The 14,585-nt window shown below is 46.5% G+C and overlaps 1 protein-coding gene across 2 annotated transcripts in view; it reads left to right on the top strand.

The window, feature by feature from the left end:
* Positions 1–14,585, top strand: part of LOC116977517 (carboxyl-terminal PDZ ligand of neuronal nitric oxide synthase protein-like) — a 278,332-nt gene that overhangs the window by 216,350 nt on the left and 47,397 nt on the right. The window lies entirely within an intron of this gene.

Here is a 14,585-nt window from a genome sequence, read left to right as displayed (position 1 = left end):
TGCAAACAATGGGGGGTGTGGGGGTGTGGGGGGAGTCAGTCTACCCCATGACATAAGGGGGAGGAGTTGTACATTTTGATAGCCATGGGGAAGAAGGATCTCCTGTGGCATTTTGTCCTGCATCTTGGTGGAACCAGTCTGTTGCTAAAGGTAATAATAATAATAATGGATGGGATTTATATAGCGCCTTTCTAATTCTCAAGGCGCTTTACATCGCATTATTCATTCACTCCTCAGTCACACTCGGTGGTGGTAAGCTACTTCTGTAGCCACAGCTGCCCTGGGGCAGACTGACGGAAGCGTGGCTGCCAATCTGCGCCTACGGCCCCTCCGACCACCACAAATCACTCACACACATTCACACACAGGCAAAGGTGGGTGAAGTGTCTTGCCCAAGGACACAACGACAGTATGCACTCCAAGCGGGATTCGAACCGGCTACCTTCTGGTTGCCAGCCGAACACTTAGCCCATTGTGCCATCTGCCGTCCCAGGTACTCCTCAGCTTGACCAGTGTGTCATGGAGGGGGTGAGTTGTATTGTCCAGGATGCTCCGCAGTTTGAGGAGCAACCTCCCCTCAAAGACCACCTTCCATGGTAGGTGACTTTCTCAAACTGAAACGTCACCTGTCCATGTTGTCCAGAGAAGCTGCCTGACCTGCCGAGTTAATCCAGCACTTTGTGTCCCTCTGTGTCCCTTGTGTATTAACCAACATCTGCAGTTCCTTGTTCCCACATAAAAGCGGGTGGGTGTTGGATATCTTCAGCAATTGAGGCGCCAACCACTTGAGGCAGTCAGAGACTTTCAGATCATGACCCTTCTTCAGACCGATTGGAGTGGGGGTCGGGGGGAGGGAACAAAACTAGAAGGCAAGAGGGGCAGGGGAAAGCGTGGCAGGAAATAGATGAGCATGGGCAAGGGGGGTTGGGGTGATTGATAGCCAAATGGTTGGAAAAAGGCCAGAGATGAAATAAATGATGTGGGATAAAAAGGATTGAAGAGACGGCACAGTGGAACAGCAGCACAGCGGTAGAATTGCTGCCTTACAGCGCCAGAGACCCAGGTTCCATCCCGACCTCAGGTGCTGTCTGTGTGGAGTTTGTACGTTCTCCCTGTGCCCACGTGGGTTTCCTCCAGGTGCTCTGGTTTCTTCCCACTTCATGTCATAAGGAATAGCATTAGAACTAGGCCATTCGGCCCATCAAGTTACTCCACCATTCAATCATGGCTGATCTATCTCTCCCTCCCTCCTAACCCCAAAGACGTGTAGATTTGTAGGTTACTTGGCTTCTGTAAATTGAGCCCAGTGTGTAGGATGCAAAACTGGGATAACATGGAACGAGTGTAAACGGGTGATCGTTGGTTGGCGTGGACCCAATAGGCCGAAGGGCCTGATACCATACTGGGTCTCTAAACTAAACTGAACTAAACTAAACTAAGTTGCGAATTGTGAAGCCAAAGGGAGGAATGTAAGGGGACACTTGGGAAAAGGGGAAGGGTGGGGGGGTGTTATTCGATCTTGTGTACATGTAGGTATCACTGCCAAAGAATCATAGATTCAAACAACATGGAAACAGGCCCAACTTGCCCACGCCAACCAACATGCCCCATCTACACTAGTCCTACCTGCCCATATCCCTCTAAACCTGTCCTATCCATAGACCTGTCTAAATGTTTCTTAAACGTTGTGATAGCACCTGCCTCAATTACATTCCTTAAGGGCCTGTCCCACCGCGGCGACCTAATTGGCGAGTTTAGAAGAGTTTCGGAAAGTTTGAAAAAGTGTCGTGTTGACTATGTTGAATATCTACGACCACCTTCGACCACCTTCGATTACCTTTGACTACCCTCGATTACCTACGACTAACATGCCGACCTACTTCGACTAAACCTACGAGTAAAAAAAGTATCGATTTTTTTCCATGGCGACCTTTTTTTACTCGCGGGCATTTTTCAGCATGTTAAAAAATACGCCGCGACCTAGCTGAGGCCTCGAGTACACGGGGACTACTCTCGAGCATGAAGGGGAGTTACAAAGACCTCCTAGGACCTCGTGTCGACCATGCTGCGAGTATGAGTCGAGGGCAAACTCTTCTAAACTCGCCATTTAGGTCGCCGCAGTGGGACAGCCCCTTTCCACCACCACTATTTGTGTAAAAAAGTTACCCCTCAGATTCCTATTAAATCTTTTCCCCCCCTCACCTTAAACCCATGTCCTTTGGATCTCGATTCCCCTAATCTGGGTAGAGGACTCTGTGCGTCTACCTGATCTATTCCCCTCATGATCTTGTGCACCGCTATAAAATCTTCCCTTGAAGTCATTACAGATAATACCGGTTTCAAAACAGTCGCGCTATCCTATATCTGCAGCAAACCTACTGTGGAAAGCAACCCAACACTTAAAGCTTGTCCTCATGTCAAAGCTAAATCAATTTAGTCATTTAAGGTAGATGGTACAAATGGGAACATGCTTATGAATAATCTATTTCACTTTAAGATTCTCCCCACTAAGGGAATGTTTCACCTTTGAAGGTCATTTAATAATTTAAAAGTCTTTATTTCAGCTAAAGTTTTCCCCGACCTCCCCCTTAAATCAGAAGTTTTGGTGGAATAGTTGGCAGACAGGCTTACACTGAAAGTGTAGCAGCATTATCCCCAGGACAAATTCCAGCAGCTTCACAAAGTGGGAGGGTTGATGCAGCAACAAGGAGCTGTCGAGTGGGACGGATTATTAATTGGTGAAACCGTGCACAGGTAGTTAGCTCTGAACTCTGCGGTAGAGTTGCTGCCTCACAGCGCCAGAGACCCGGGTTCGATCCTGTCTACGGGTGCTGTCTGTATGGAGTTTGTACGCTCTCCCCGTGACCCCGTGGGTTTTCTCCAGGTTCTCCGGTTTGAATGAATGAATTAATTAATACGTTTATTGGCCAAGGATTCACATACAAGGAATTTGCCTTGGTGCTCCACCCATTAATGACAACATGACATAGAAGCATAGAAACATAGAAAATAGGTGCAGGAGTAGGCCATTCGGCCCTTCGAGCCTGCACCGCCGTTCAATATGATCATGGCTGATCATCCAACTCAGTATCCGGTACCTGCCTTCTCTCCATACCCCCTGATCCCTTTAGCCACAAGGGCCACATCTAACTCCCTCTTAAATATAGCCAATGAACTGGCCTCAACTACCTTCTGCGGGAGAGAATTCCAGAGATTCACCACTCTCTGTGTGAAAAAAGGTTTTCCTCATCTCGGTCCTAAAAGATTTCCCCCTTATCCTTAAACGGTGACCCCTTGTTCTGGACTTCCCCAACATCGGGAACAATCTTCCTGCATCTAGCCTGTCCAACCCCTCAAAAATTTTGTAACTTTCTATAAGATCCCCCCTCAATCTTCTAAATTCTAGCGAGTACAAACCGAGTCTATCCAGTCTTTCTTCATATGAAAGTCCTAACATCCCAGGAATCAGTCTGGTGAACCTTCTCTGTACTCCCTCTATGGCAAGAATGTCTTTCCTCAGATTAGGAGACCAAAACTGTACGCAATACTCCAGGTGTGATCTCACCAAGACCCTGTACAACTGCAGTAGAACCTCCCTGCTCCTATACTCAAATCCTTTTGCTATGAATGCTAACATACCATTCGCCTTCTTCACTGCCTGCTGCACCTGCATGCCTACTTTTAATGACTGGTGTACCATGACACCCAGGTCTCGTTGCATCTCCCCCTTTCCTAATCGGCCACCATTGAGATAATAATCTACTTTCCTGTTTTTGCCACCAAAGTGGATAACCTCACATTTATCCACATTATACTGCATCTGCCATGCATTTGCCCACTCACCCAGCCTATCCAAGTCACCTTGCAGCCTCCCAGCATCCTCCTCACAGCTAACACTGCCCCCCAGCTTCATGTTATCCGCAAACTTGGAGATGTTGCATTCAATTCCCTCGTCCAAATCATTAATATATATCGTAAATAGCTGGGGTCCCAGAACTGAGCCTTGCGGTACCCCACTAGTCACTGCCTGCCTGCCATTGTGAAAAGGACCCGTTTACTCCTACTCTTTGCTTCCTGTCTGCCAGCCAGTTCTCTATCCACATCAATACTGAACCCCCAATACCGTGTGCTTTAAGTTTGTATACTAATCTCTTATGTGGGACCTTGTCGAAAGCCTTCTGAAAGTCCAGATATAACACATCCACTGGTTCTCCCTTATCCACTCTACTAGTTACATCCTCGAAAAATTCTATAAGATTCGTCAGACATGATTTACCCTTCATAAATCCATGCTGACTTTGTCCAATGATTTCACCACTTTCCAAATGTGCTGCTATCCCATCTTTAATAACTGATTCTAGCAGTTTCCCCACTACCGACGTTAGACTAACTGGTCTGTAATTCCCCGTTTTCTCGCTCCCTCCCTTTTTAAAAAGTGGTGTTACATTAGCTACCCTCCAATCCTCAGGAACTACTCCAGAATCTAAAGAGTTTTGAAAAATTATCACTAATGCATCCACTATATCTGGGGCTACTTCCTTAAGTACTCTGGGATGCAGCCTATCTGGCCCTGGGGATTTATCGGCCTTTAATCCATTCAATTTACCTAACACCACTTCCCGGCTAACCTGGATTTCACTCAGTTCCTCCATCTCATTTGACCCCCGGTCCCCTGCTATTTCCGGCAGATTATTTATGTCTTCCTTAGTGAAGACAGAACCAAAGTAGTTATTCAATTGGTCTGCCATGTCCTTGTTCCCCATGATCAATTCACCCGTTTCTGACTGCAAGGGACCTACATATTCCTCCCACATTCCAAAGACACGCAGGTTTGTAGGTTAATAGGCTTTGATTAAATTTTAAATTGGTGTACAGGATAGGGTAAGTATACGGGGTGATCGCTGGTCGGCACAGACTCAGTGGGCTGAAGGACTTTTTTTCTGTGCTGTATCTCTAAAATCTAAAGGGTGGATGTACTGCGGGGTGGGTCCTATTCAGTCACCTACATGGTGAAGAGGTGAACAAAATCGATCCGATCCATTCAGACGAAGATAACACAAAATGCTGGAGTAACTCAGAGGGACAGGCAGTATCTCTGGAGAGAAGGAATGGGTGACATTTCGGGTCGAGACCCTTCTTCCAGACCTATCCATTCAGACCCTAGCTTGTGAATAGCTCCATCTAAAACTGCAAGAAATTGCAGAGAATTGTGGATGCAGCCCAGACCAACCTCGTCCATTGACTCCATCTACACTTCACGCAGCCTCGGCAAGGCCAGCAGCATAATCAAGGACCAGTCTCACCCTGGTCACTCCCTCTTCTCCCCACTCCCATCAGGCTAGAGGTACAGAAGTGTGAAAACGCACACCTCCAGATTCAGGGACAGTTTCTTCCCAGCTGTTATCAGGCATCTCAACCATCCTCTCACCAACTAGAGTTCGATCCTTATGGGCCTGTCCCACTTAGACGACTGCAGGCGACTGCCGAATAATTTTCAACGTGTTGAACATTTTTCGCCGAAAGTGGCAACAATTTGGGTTGTCGTTGGTTCTGTTGTAGGTTGTCGCCAGGTGATGTGGGTTGTTGCCAGTGCTGACTTCGGTGAATTCCATAGTCCCAGTCGCTGTCAGTCGTCTAAAAAATCTCCTAAGTGGGACAGGCCCATTACTTCTCAGCTACCTCATTGAAGACCTTTGAGCTATCTTTAATCGGACTTTATCTTGCACTAAATAACATACCCTTCATCCTGTATCTTTACACTGTGAATGGCTTTACACTGTGTACCCGTCAGGCCCCTTTGCATTAAAATACATGCAGTTTAAACCAACCCTCCTTCCTCGCTCTCCACCTCTCACCTGCCTATTCTGTCCACTAACCTTTCCCACATCACCCTCCATAACAACATCTAGCCTCTCACGTGCCTCTGTCCTGCACGAGATCCCACCCCTACCAATCTAGATTAAACCCTCCCGTGTAGCGTTAGTAAACCTGCCCGCAAGGATGTCGGTTCCCCTCCACTTAAGGTGCAACCCGTCCCTTTTATACAGGTCACCCCTGCCCCAGAAGAGATCCTAATTATCTACAAATCTGAATCCCTGCCCCCTGCACCAACTCCTCAGCCACACATTCATTTCCCTAATCTTCCTATTCTTATCTTCACTAGCACGAGGTACTGGAAGCAATCCTGAGATCACTACCCTGCAGGTCCAGCTTTTCAGTCTTCTACGCAACTCTGTAAATTCTTGTTGCAGAGCCTCCTTCATCTTCCGACCTATATCATTTATGTCAACATGCACAACAACCTCCGGCTGCTCCCCCTCACTCTTGAGGATGCTGTGCAGCCGCTCCAAGACGTCCTGGACCCTAGCACCAGGGAGGCAACGCACCATCCTGGAGTCTCCCCTGCTGCAGCAGAATCTCCTGTCCGCACCTCTGACGATGGAGTCTCCCACCACTATGGCTCTGCCTGACGTCACTCTTCCCCATTGAGCCTCGGCACTGGCGATCAAAGGTCTGGCTACCACTCAATCTTGACGTGCCATTCCACTCCCAAGACGGTGAACCTGTTTTCATTAGTTACAGCCACCGTGGTCTCCTGCACTCCACGTTTACTCCTCTTTCTCACAGTCACCCACCTTCGCTCGTCCTGTATCCTTGGCGTGATGACCTCACTGTGGGTCTTGTCCAGGAAACTCTCGTTTTCCCGGATGGCCCTGAGGTCATCCAGCTGCTGCTCCAGTTCCCCAACACGTTTATTCAGGAGCTGCACCTGGACACAATTTCAGCGGGTGTAGTTTCCAGAATCACCAACAGTGTCTCTGACATCCTGCAGGAAACACACCGTACCTACTTGCCTGCCATTTCTTCAGTGGACAAAAAAAATCACAAATTTCAAATCAAGTGTAGCCTCCTTGCCTCAGCCTCCTCGCCGAAGACTCTCGAGCCAAAGACTCACACTTTACTCACCAATCCAAAGACTCGCACTTTACTCACCAATCCAAAGACTCACACTTTACTCACCAAGGCACTTCACCTCAACAAGGCCGCTCCATTACAGCTGCACTTATTTTTATCTGCTGCCTAATCAACTACTTTAGGGCTAATTTGTAAGTTACTTGAACCTGTGCCTTTGGCACTCTTTTTAAATCTCTGTTTCCTCTGACTCTCTTTCTTTCAGCCAATACTCTCACTGCTTCTGGCTGCTGCTTCTCTCCCACCTTCATGGTCATGGAGTGATACAGTGTGGAAACAGGCCCTTCGGCCCAACTTGCCCATACCGGCCAACAATGTCCCAGCTACAATAGTCCCACCTGCCTGTGTTTGGTCCATATCCCTCCGAAACTGTCCTATCCCTGTACCTGTCTAACTGTTTCTTAAACGTTGGGATGGTCCCAGCCTCAACTACCTCCTCTGGCAGCCCGTCCCATACACCCTCCACCCTCTGTGTGAAAAAGTTACTCTTCAGATTCCTATCTTTTCCCCTTCGCCTTGATCCAACATATGTCCTCTGGTCGAGACACTTCTTCAGACTCGACCCAAAGTGTCACCTATTCCTTTTCTCCGGAGATACTGCCTGACCCGCTGAGTTACTTCAGCACTTTGTGTCTATCTTCAGTGTAAACCAGCATCTGCAGTTCCTTCCTACGTAAAAAAGCATTCAGAGTTTAGTTTAGTTTATTACTGTTATGCGAACTGACGGTGCACTGGTACAGTGAAATGCTTTTCCAGGCATGCTATCCAGTCAGCGGAAAGACTATACATGATTACAATCAAGCAGTCCACAGCGTACAGATGCAGGCTAACGGGAATATCGTTTAGTGCAAGATAAGGTCCGATTAAAGTCTAAAAATGTTCAATGAAGCACATTAAATCAAATGCAATCGGAAGAGCAAGTGTAGAATATAATTCTCAGCATTGTTGAGCACCAGCTCCAGAGACAATGTCCAATGTATACAATGGTTAGAGGTGAATTGGGCAGAATGGCCTGAAGTCAACCCTTATCCACCTATTGGCATCCCAGTGAGACTGAGTTGTGAGAGTGATCTGCTTTGGAGATCAAGTTCTTTGTTGAACACTTTTAGTAACAAAAGGATGTGTAGAAAGGAACTGCAGATGCTGGTCTAAACTGAAGATGGACACAAAATGCCGGAGTAACTCAGCGGGACGGGCAGCATCTCTGGAGGGAAGGAATGGGTGACGTTTCGGGTTGAGACGAATCTGAAGAAGGATCTCGACCCGAAACGTTACCCAGTCCTTCTCTCCAGGGATGCTGCCTGAGTGACTCCAGCCTTTTGTGTCTATAACGAAAGGACAATGATTAGAGGTGCAAGGACCTCCAGTTGGCAGATTGGACCAGAGCTTATGGAAGATGCCAGTGAGCACCAGGGTGGAGCTGTCCAGTGGAGGAGCCGGTGGCTCAGGATGGGCGCACGGCGGGTGCTGCTGAGAGGGCAAAGGGGGACCCAGCGTGATGGGGCCGCTGAGAACAGGAGCGACCTGGCATGGAGGGAGGCACCGAGAACAAACATTGGGTAGCTTTGTCAGCACCCTGTCTGTGGCGACTCTTTGTACAGGGTACACAAAACAAAAAACTGTGCCGGGTCACGTGTGACAATAAAGTTTCATTCATTCATAAATCCATTCATTCATCCATCCATCCATCTGACTTTGCTCAGATGGTCCAACGGTGGTGACTCACTCTGGACATTGGACTCATTGTGGACATTGGACTTTGTCTCTGGGACTGTTGCGCTACAATGCTGAGAAAGCACACTCTGCACTCCGTACCTCCCCCCAGTTCCACAGCAGAAGTGGAACGTGTAGGTGACTGCGTTTGTTCACATGCCGATGGGTCGACGAGGAGGTAACAGAACGAAAGGGTTTGGAATTGGCTGCAGTTCAACGGAATGTGATTCTCCCACCCACAATGTCCAAATAATGTCTGTTCGAGCGAGCGTGCGAGCCACCTTTATTTAAACAATTTGGTTTCAATTATCATTCAGCAATGCAACAGTTTTTTCCCCTTTGAAGTATAATATCATGTACTTCCTTGGCTACCATTTAAACTTCACTTTGATAATTATTGCATCCCATCTCAACCACAGGCATCCTTTTCAACCTCTGTACAACACTACTGACTTGTATTTACATAGTGTTATTAATTCAAACGGCCTTTGTAAGTTGAACAGCCTTCCAGTAAATCACAAAGAGCGGTTCCTGTAGTTTTCACTGAGAGGCAATGGATTGATGCAGTAACCAACTTAGGCAACTAATTCATTTATTGGCTTGCACTTAACTGATCCCAGAGCCAGTTGAGTCAGACGGGTAGAGACAGAGTTATTTTCTATGTATTAGAAACATAGAAACATAGAAAATAGTTGCAGGAGGAGGCCATTCGGCCCCGAGCCAGTACCGCCATTCATTGTGATCATGGCTGATCGTCCCCTATCAATAACCCGTGCCTGCCTTCTCCCCATATCCCTTGACTCCACTAGCCCCTAGAGCTCTATCTAACTCTCTCTTAAATCCATCCAGTGGTTTGGCCTCCACTGCCCTCTGTGGCAGGGAATTCCATAAATTCACAACTCTCTGGGTGAAAACTTTTTTTCTCACCTCAGTCTTAAATGACCTCCCCTTTATTCTAAGACTGTGGCCCCTGATTCTGGACTCGCCCAACATTGGGAACATTTTTCCTGCATCTAGCTTGTCCAGTCCTTTTATAATTTTATATGTATCTATAAGATCCCCCTTATTCTTCTAAATTCCAGTGAATACAAGCCTAGTCTTTTCAATCTTTCCTCATATAACAGTCCCGCCATCCCAGGGATCAATCTCGTGAACCTACGCTGCACTGCCTCAATCACAAGGATGTCCTTCCTCAAATTAGGAGACCAAAACTGTACACAATACTCCAAATGTGGTCTCACCAGAGCCCTATACAACTGCAGAAGAACCTCTGTACTCCTATACTGAAATCCTCTTGTTATGAAGGCCAACATTCCATTAGCTTTCTTCACTGCCTGCTGTACCTGTAAGCCAACTTTCAGTGACCGGTGTACAAGGACGCCCAGGTCTCACTGCACTTCCCCCTTACCTAACCTAACCCCATTGAGATATTAGTTCAGTTTTAGTTTTAGTTTTAGAAGTACAGTGTGGAGCAGGCTCTTTGGCCATCGAGTCCATGCCGACCAGCGATCACCCATACACTAGTTCCACACACTAGGGCAATTTTACAGTAGCCAATTAACCTACAAACCTGCGGTATTTTGCTCTTATAACCATATAACCATATAACAATTACAGCACGGAAACAGGCCATCTCGGCCCTTCTAGTCCGTGCCGAACCCGTATTCTCCCCTAGTCCCATCTACCTGCGCTCAGATCATAACCCTCCATTCCTTTCCCGTCCATATAACTATCCAATTTATTTTTAAAGATAAAATCGAACCTGCCTCCACCACCTTCACTGGAAGCTCATTCCACACAGCTACCACTCTCTGAGTAAAGATGTTCCCCCTCATGTTACCCCTAAACTTCTGTCCCTTAATTCTCAAGTCATGTCCCCTTGTTTGAATCTTCCCTACTCTCAGTGGGAAAAGCTTATCCACGTCAACTCTGTCTATCCCTCTCATCATTTTAAAGACCTCTATCAAGTCCCCCCTTAACATTCTGCGCTCCAAAGAATAAAGACCTAACTTGTTCAACCTTTCTCTGTAACTTAGTTGCTGAAACCCAGGCAACATTCTAGTAAATCTCCTCTGTACTCGCTCTATTTTGTTGACATCTTTCCTATAATTAGGCGACCAAAATTGTACACCATACGCCAGAATTGGCCTCACCAATGCCTTGTATAATTTTAACATTACATCCCAACTTCTATACTCAATGCTCTGATTTATAAAGGCCAGCACACCAAAAGCTTTCTTTACCACCCTATCTACATGAGATTCCACTTTCAGGGAACTGTGCACAGTTATTCCCAGATCCCTCTGTTCACCTGCATTCTTCAATTCCCTACCATTTACCATGTACGTCCTATTTTGATTTGTCCTGCCAAGATGTAGCACCTCACACTTATCAACATTAAACTCCATCTGCCATCTTTCAGCCCACTCTTCCAACTGGCATAAATCTCTCTGTAGACTTTGAAAATCTACTTCATTATCCACAACCCCACCTATTTTAGTATCATCTGCGTACTTACTAATCCAATTTACCACACCATCATCCAGATCATTGATGTACATGACAAACAACAGTGGACCCAACACAGATCCCTGTGGCACCCCACTAGTCACTGGCCTACAACCTGACAAACAGCCATCCACCATTACTCTCTGGCATCTCCCATTCAGCCACTGTTGAATCCATCTTGCTACTCCACCATTAATACCCAACAATTGAACCTTCTTAATCAACCTTCCATGAGGAACTTTGTCAAAGGCCTTACTGAAGTCCATATATACAACATCCACTGCTTTACCCTCATCAATTTCCCGAGTAACCTCTCCAAAAAAATCAAGAAGATTAGTCAAACATGACCTTCCAGGCACAAATCCATGTTGACTGTTCCTAATCAGACCCTGTTTATCCAGATGCTTATATATATTATCTCTAAGTATCCTTTCCATTAATTTGCCCACCACTGACGTCAAACTAACAGGTCTATAATTGCTAGGTTTACTCTTAGAACCCTTTTTAAACAATGGAACAACATGCGCAGTACGCCAATCCTCCGGCACTATTCCCGTTTCTAATGACATTTGAAATATTTCTATCATAGCCCCTGCTATTTCTACACTAACTTCCCTCAATGTCCTAGGGAATATCCTGTCCGGACCTGGAGACTTATCCACTTTTATATTTCTCAAAAGTGTCAGTACTTCCTCTTCTTTGAATCTCATAGTTTCCATAGCTACTCTACTTGTTTCCCTTATCTCACATAATTCAATATCCTTCTCCTTTGTGAATACCGAAGAAAATAAATTGTTCAATATCTCCCCCATCTCCCCCTTCTGCCTTCTTTTGAACCATCATCTAAATTCAAGGCACCATCGTTTCTACGACCAAACTCAAACCTTTAGACTTTACGTCAGGGATCCAGAGCGGAAGCAGGCCCGTCGTCCCACCGAGTCCACGCCGACCAGCGATCACTCCACACACTAGCACTGTACTACACACCAGGGACAATTTACAATTTACAGAAGCCAATTAACCTACAAAACCGTATGTCTTTGGGATGTGGTAAGGAAACCGGAGCTCCCGGAGAAAACCCACGCGGTCACAGGGAGAATGTACAAACTCCGTCTAGGTCAGCGATCAGGATCGCTTGGTCAGGGTCGAACCCGGGTCTCTGACGCTGTAAGGCAGCAACTCAACCACTGCGCCATCGTGCCACCCCCTCTAATTTAATCTCCCATTTAATTTGAGGGTAGCTCCCATCCAGGGAACAGGGAAGAAGAGCATATTATCAAGCTGCCAAAGCGGTGGAATTTGACATTGGTAAATTGACCAGATGAAGTTATCGTATTTCTTGCGAGAAATCATTCAAATATGAAAAATTGTTCAACATAAAAATACCTCAGCGTGGCTTTATTCTGCAATGAAAGTGGTTGAAACTGGTGCAGAATTTTGGAATAAATGTCTACTTGCACACTTGTACATAACCTGTAGACGTTACTCAGATTGGAGGAACAGCACCTCATATTTCACTTGGGCAGCTTACATCCCAGCGGTAAGAGTATTGATTTCTCTAACTTCAAGTGACCCTTCTCCCCTCTCTCTCTCCGTCCCATCCCCACCCTAGTCGTCGTACTAGTTTCACTGTCGTCCTGTTGAGTTTCGCTGTCTGCATAACTCGCTATCACCTACCCCACCCCAGCCAACAATGGACCATTGTGGGCTCTACATTTCCTTGATCATTGTCACTTTTTTCTTTCATTCATTTGTTCTATGTACCTTCTCGTTTCCCTCTCCCCTGACTGTCAGTCTGAAGTAGGGTCTCGACCCGAAACGTCACCTATTCCTTTTCTGCAGAGATGCTGCCTGACCTGCTGAGTTACTCCAGCACTTTGCGTCGATCTCCGGCATTATTCTGATAAACAGCCCAATCCAGTGTGTTACAGTTTTAGATTAGAACTAATTTATTCCATTAATGCTGGCAGGGTGCAGGCAACTGTGACTTTACAAATGATTTACTTTTGTGTGTTATAAACAGAATGAGAAACATTCTCTTTAAGGACACTGCAGCAAATCCCTACCAGGCGACCAATTTGCCAAATATAAAAAAATAATTCAATTACCTAAAAGCATTTGAACAATGATGTAGATGAAATAAACTGTCGTTAAGTTTATAATTATCGAGCTAGGCCTTATTATAAAATTTATGGCTTCAAAACAATAATGAAAATTTTCATGTAAATTGCGCATTAAACCTTGAATAGCGTCCCAAAGCATTTTACAGATCAGTGATCAGATCAAAAATGGGTAGGGAGCCAAAAAGAGAGATATTAAGAGGTGCTGGCTAAAAGCCTAGATGAAAGGTGTTTTAAAACATTCAGTAGGTTTGAGGAAGATTGGTTTGGTCAGGGAATTATTAATTCCTGGACTCTGATCATGACTAATTTTTTGAATATGTAACACAGGGCGGCTGATCGAGCCGCTGCCTCACAGCGCCAGAGACCCGGGTTCGATCCTGACCTCGGGTGCTGTCTGTGTGTGTGTGGAGTTTGCGCCTTCTCCCTGTGACCGCGTGGGTTTCCTCCGGGTGCTCTGGCTTCCTCCCACGGTTCATCGGCCCTCTGTAAATTGCCTCAGAGTGTGCAAGGGACTGGATGAGAATGTGGGATAGCGTAGAAATAGTGAGAGTGGGTGATGGATGGTTGGCATGGACTCAGTGGGCCGAAGAACTACTTCCTCCGGCAGCTCGACCCACCACCCTTTATGTAAAAAACAAGTTGCCCCTCAGCTTCCTATTAAATCTTCCCCCCCCCCCCCACTTTAAGCCTGTGTTCTCAATAGACAATAGGTGCAGGAGTAGGCCATTCGGCCCCTCGAGCCAGCACCGCCATTCAATGCCAACATGGCTGATCATCCCCAATCAGTACCCCGTTCCTGCCTTCTCCCCATATCCCCTGACTCCGCTATTTTTAAGAGCCCTATCTAGCTCTCTCTTGAAAGCATCCAGAGAACCTGCCTCCACCGCCCTCTGAGGCAGAGAATTCCACAGACTCACCACTCTTTGTGAGAAAAAGTGTTTCCTCTTCTCCGTTCTAAATGGCTTACTCCTTATTCTTAAACTGTGGCCCCTGGTTCTGGACTCCCCCAACATCGGGAACATGTTTCCTGCCTCTAGCGTGTCCAAGCCCTTAACAATCTTAAATGTTTCAATGAGATCCGGTTCTTCATTCCCCTACTCTGTTGCTTAACCTTTTGGGCCGAATGGCCTGCTTTTGTGCTGTCCATTGCAGGGGAGGTGGTGCGTTCCATTGTAAAGGGAGGGGAGGGGCTATCTGTCCGTGTGGGGGTGTGCAGACTTGTCAGTGTGGGGTCTCTGATGTTGCCCACCAGTGCGATCCACCTGGTTA

The sequence above is a fragment of the Amblyraja radiata genome, chromosome 10 (assembly GCF_010909765.2).
Source record: "Amblyraja radiata isolate CabotCenter1 chromosome 10, sAmbRad1.1.pri, whole genome shotgun sequence".
In the NCBI taxonomy this organism is placed as follows: domain Eukaryota; kingdom Metazoa; phylum Chordata; class Chondrichthyes; order Rajiformes; family Rajidae; genus Amblyraja; species Amblyraja radiata.
Note: the sequence above shows the minus strand (reverse complement) of the source record. Positions and strands in the feature narration are given on the sequence as shown.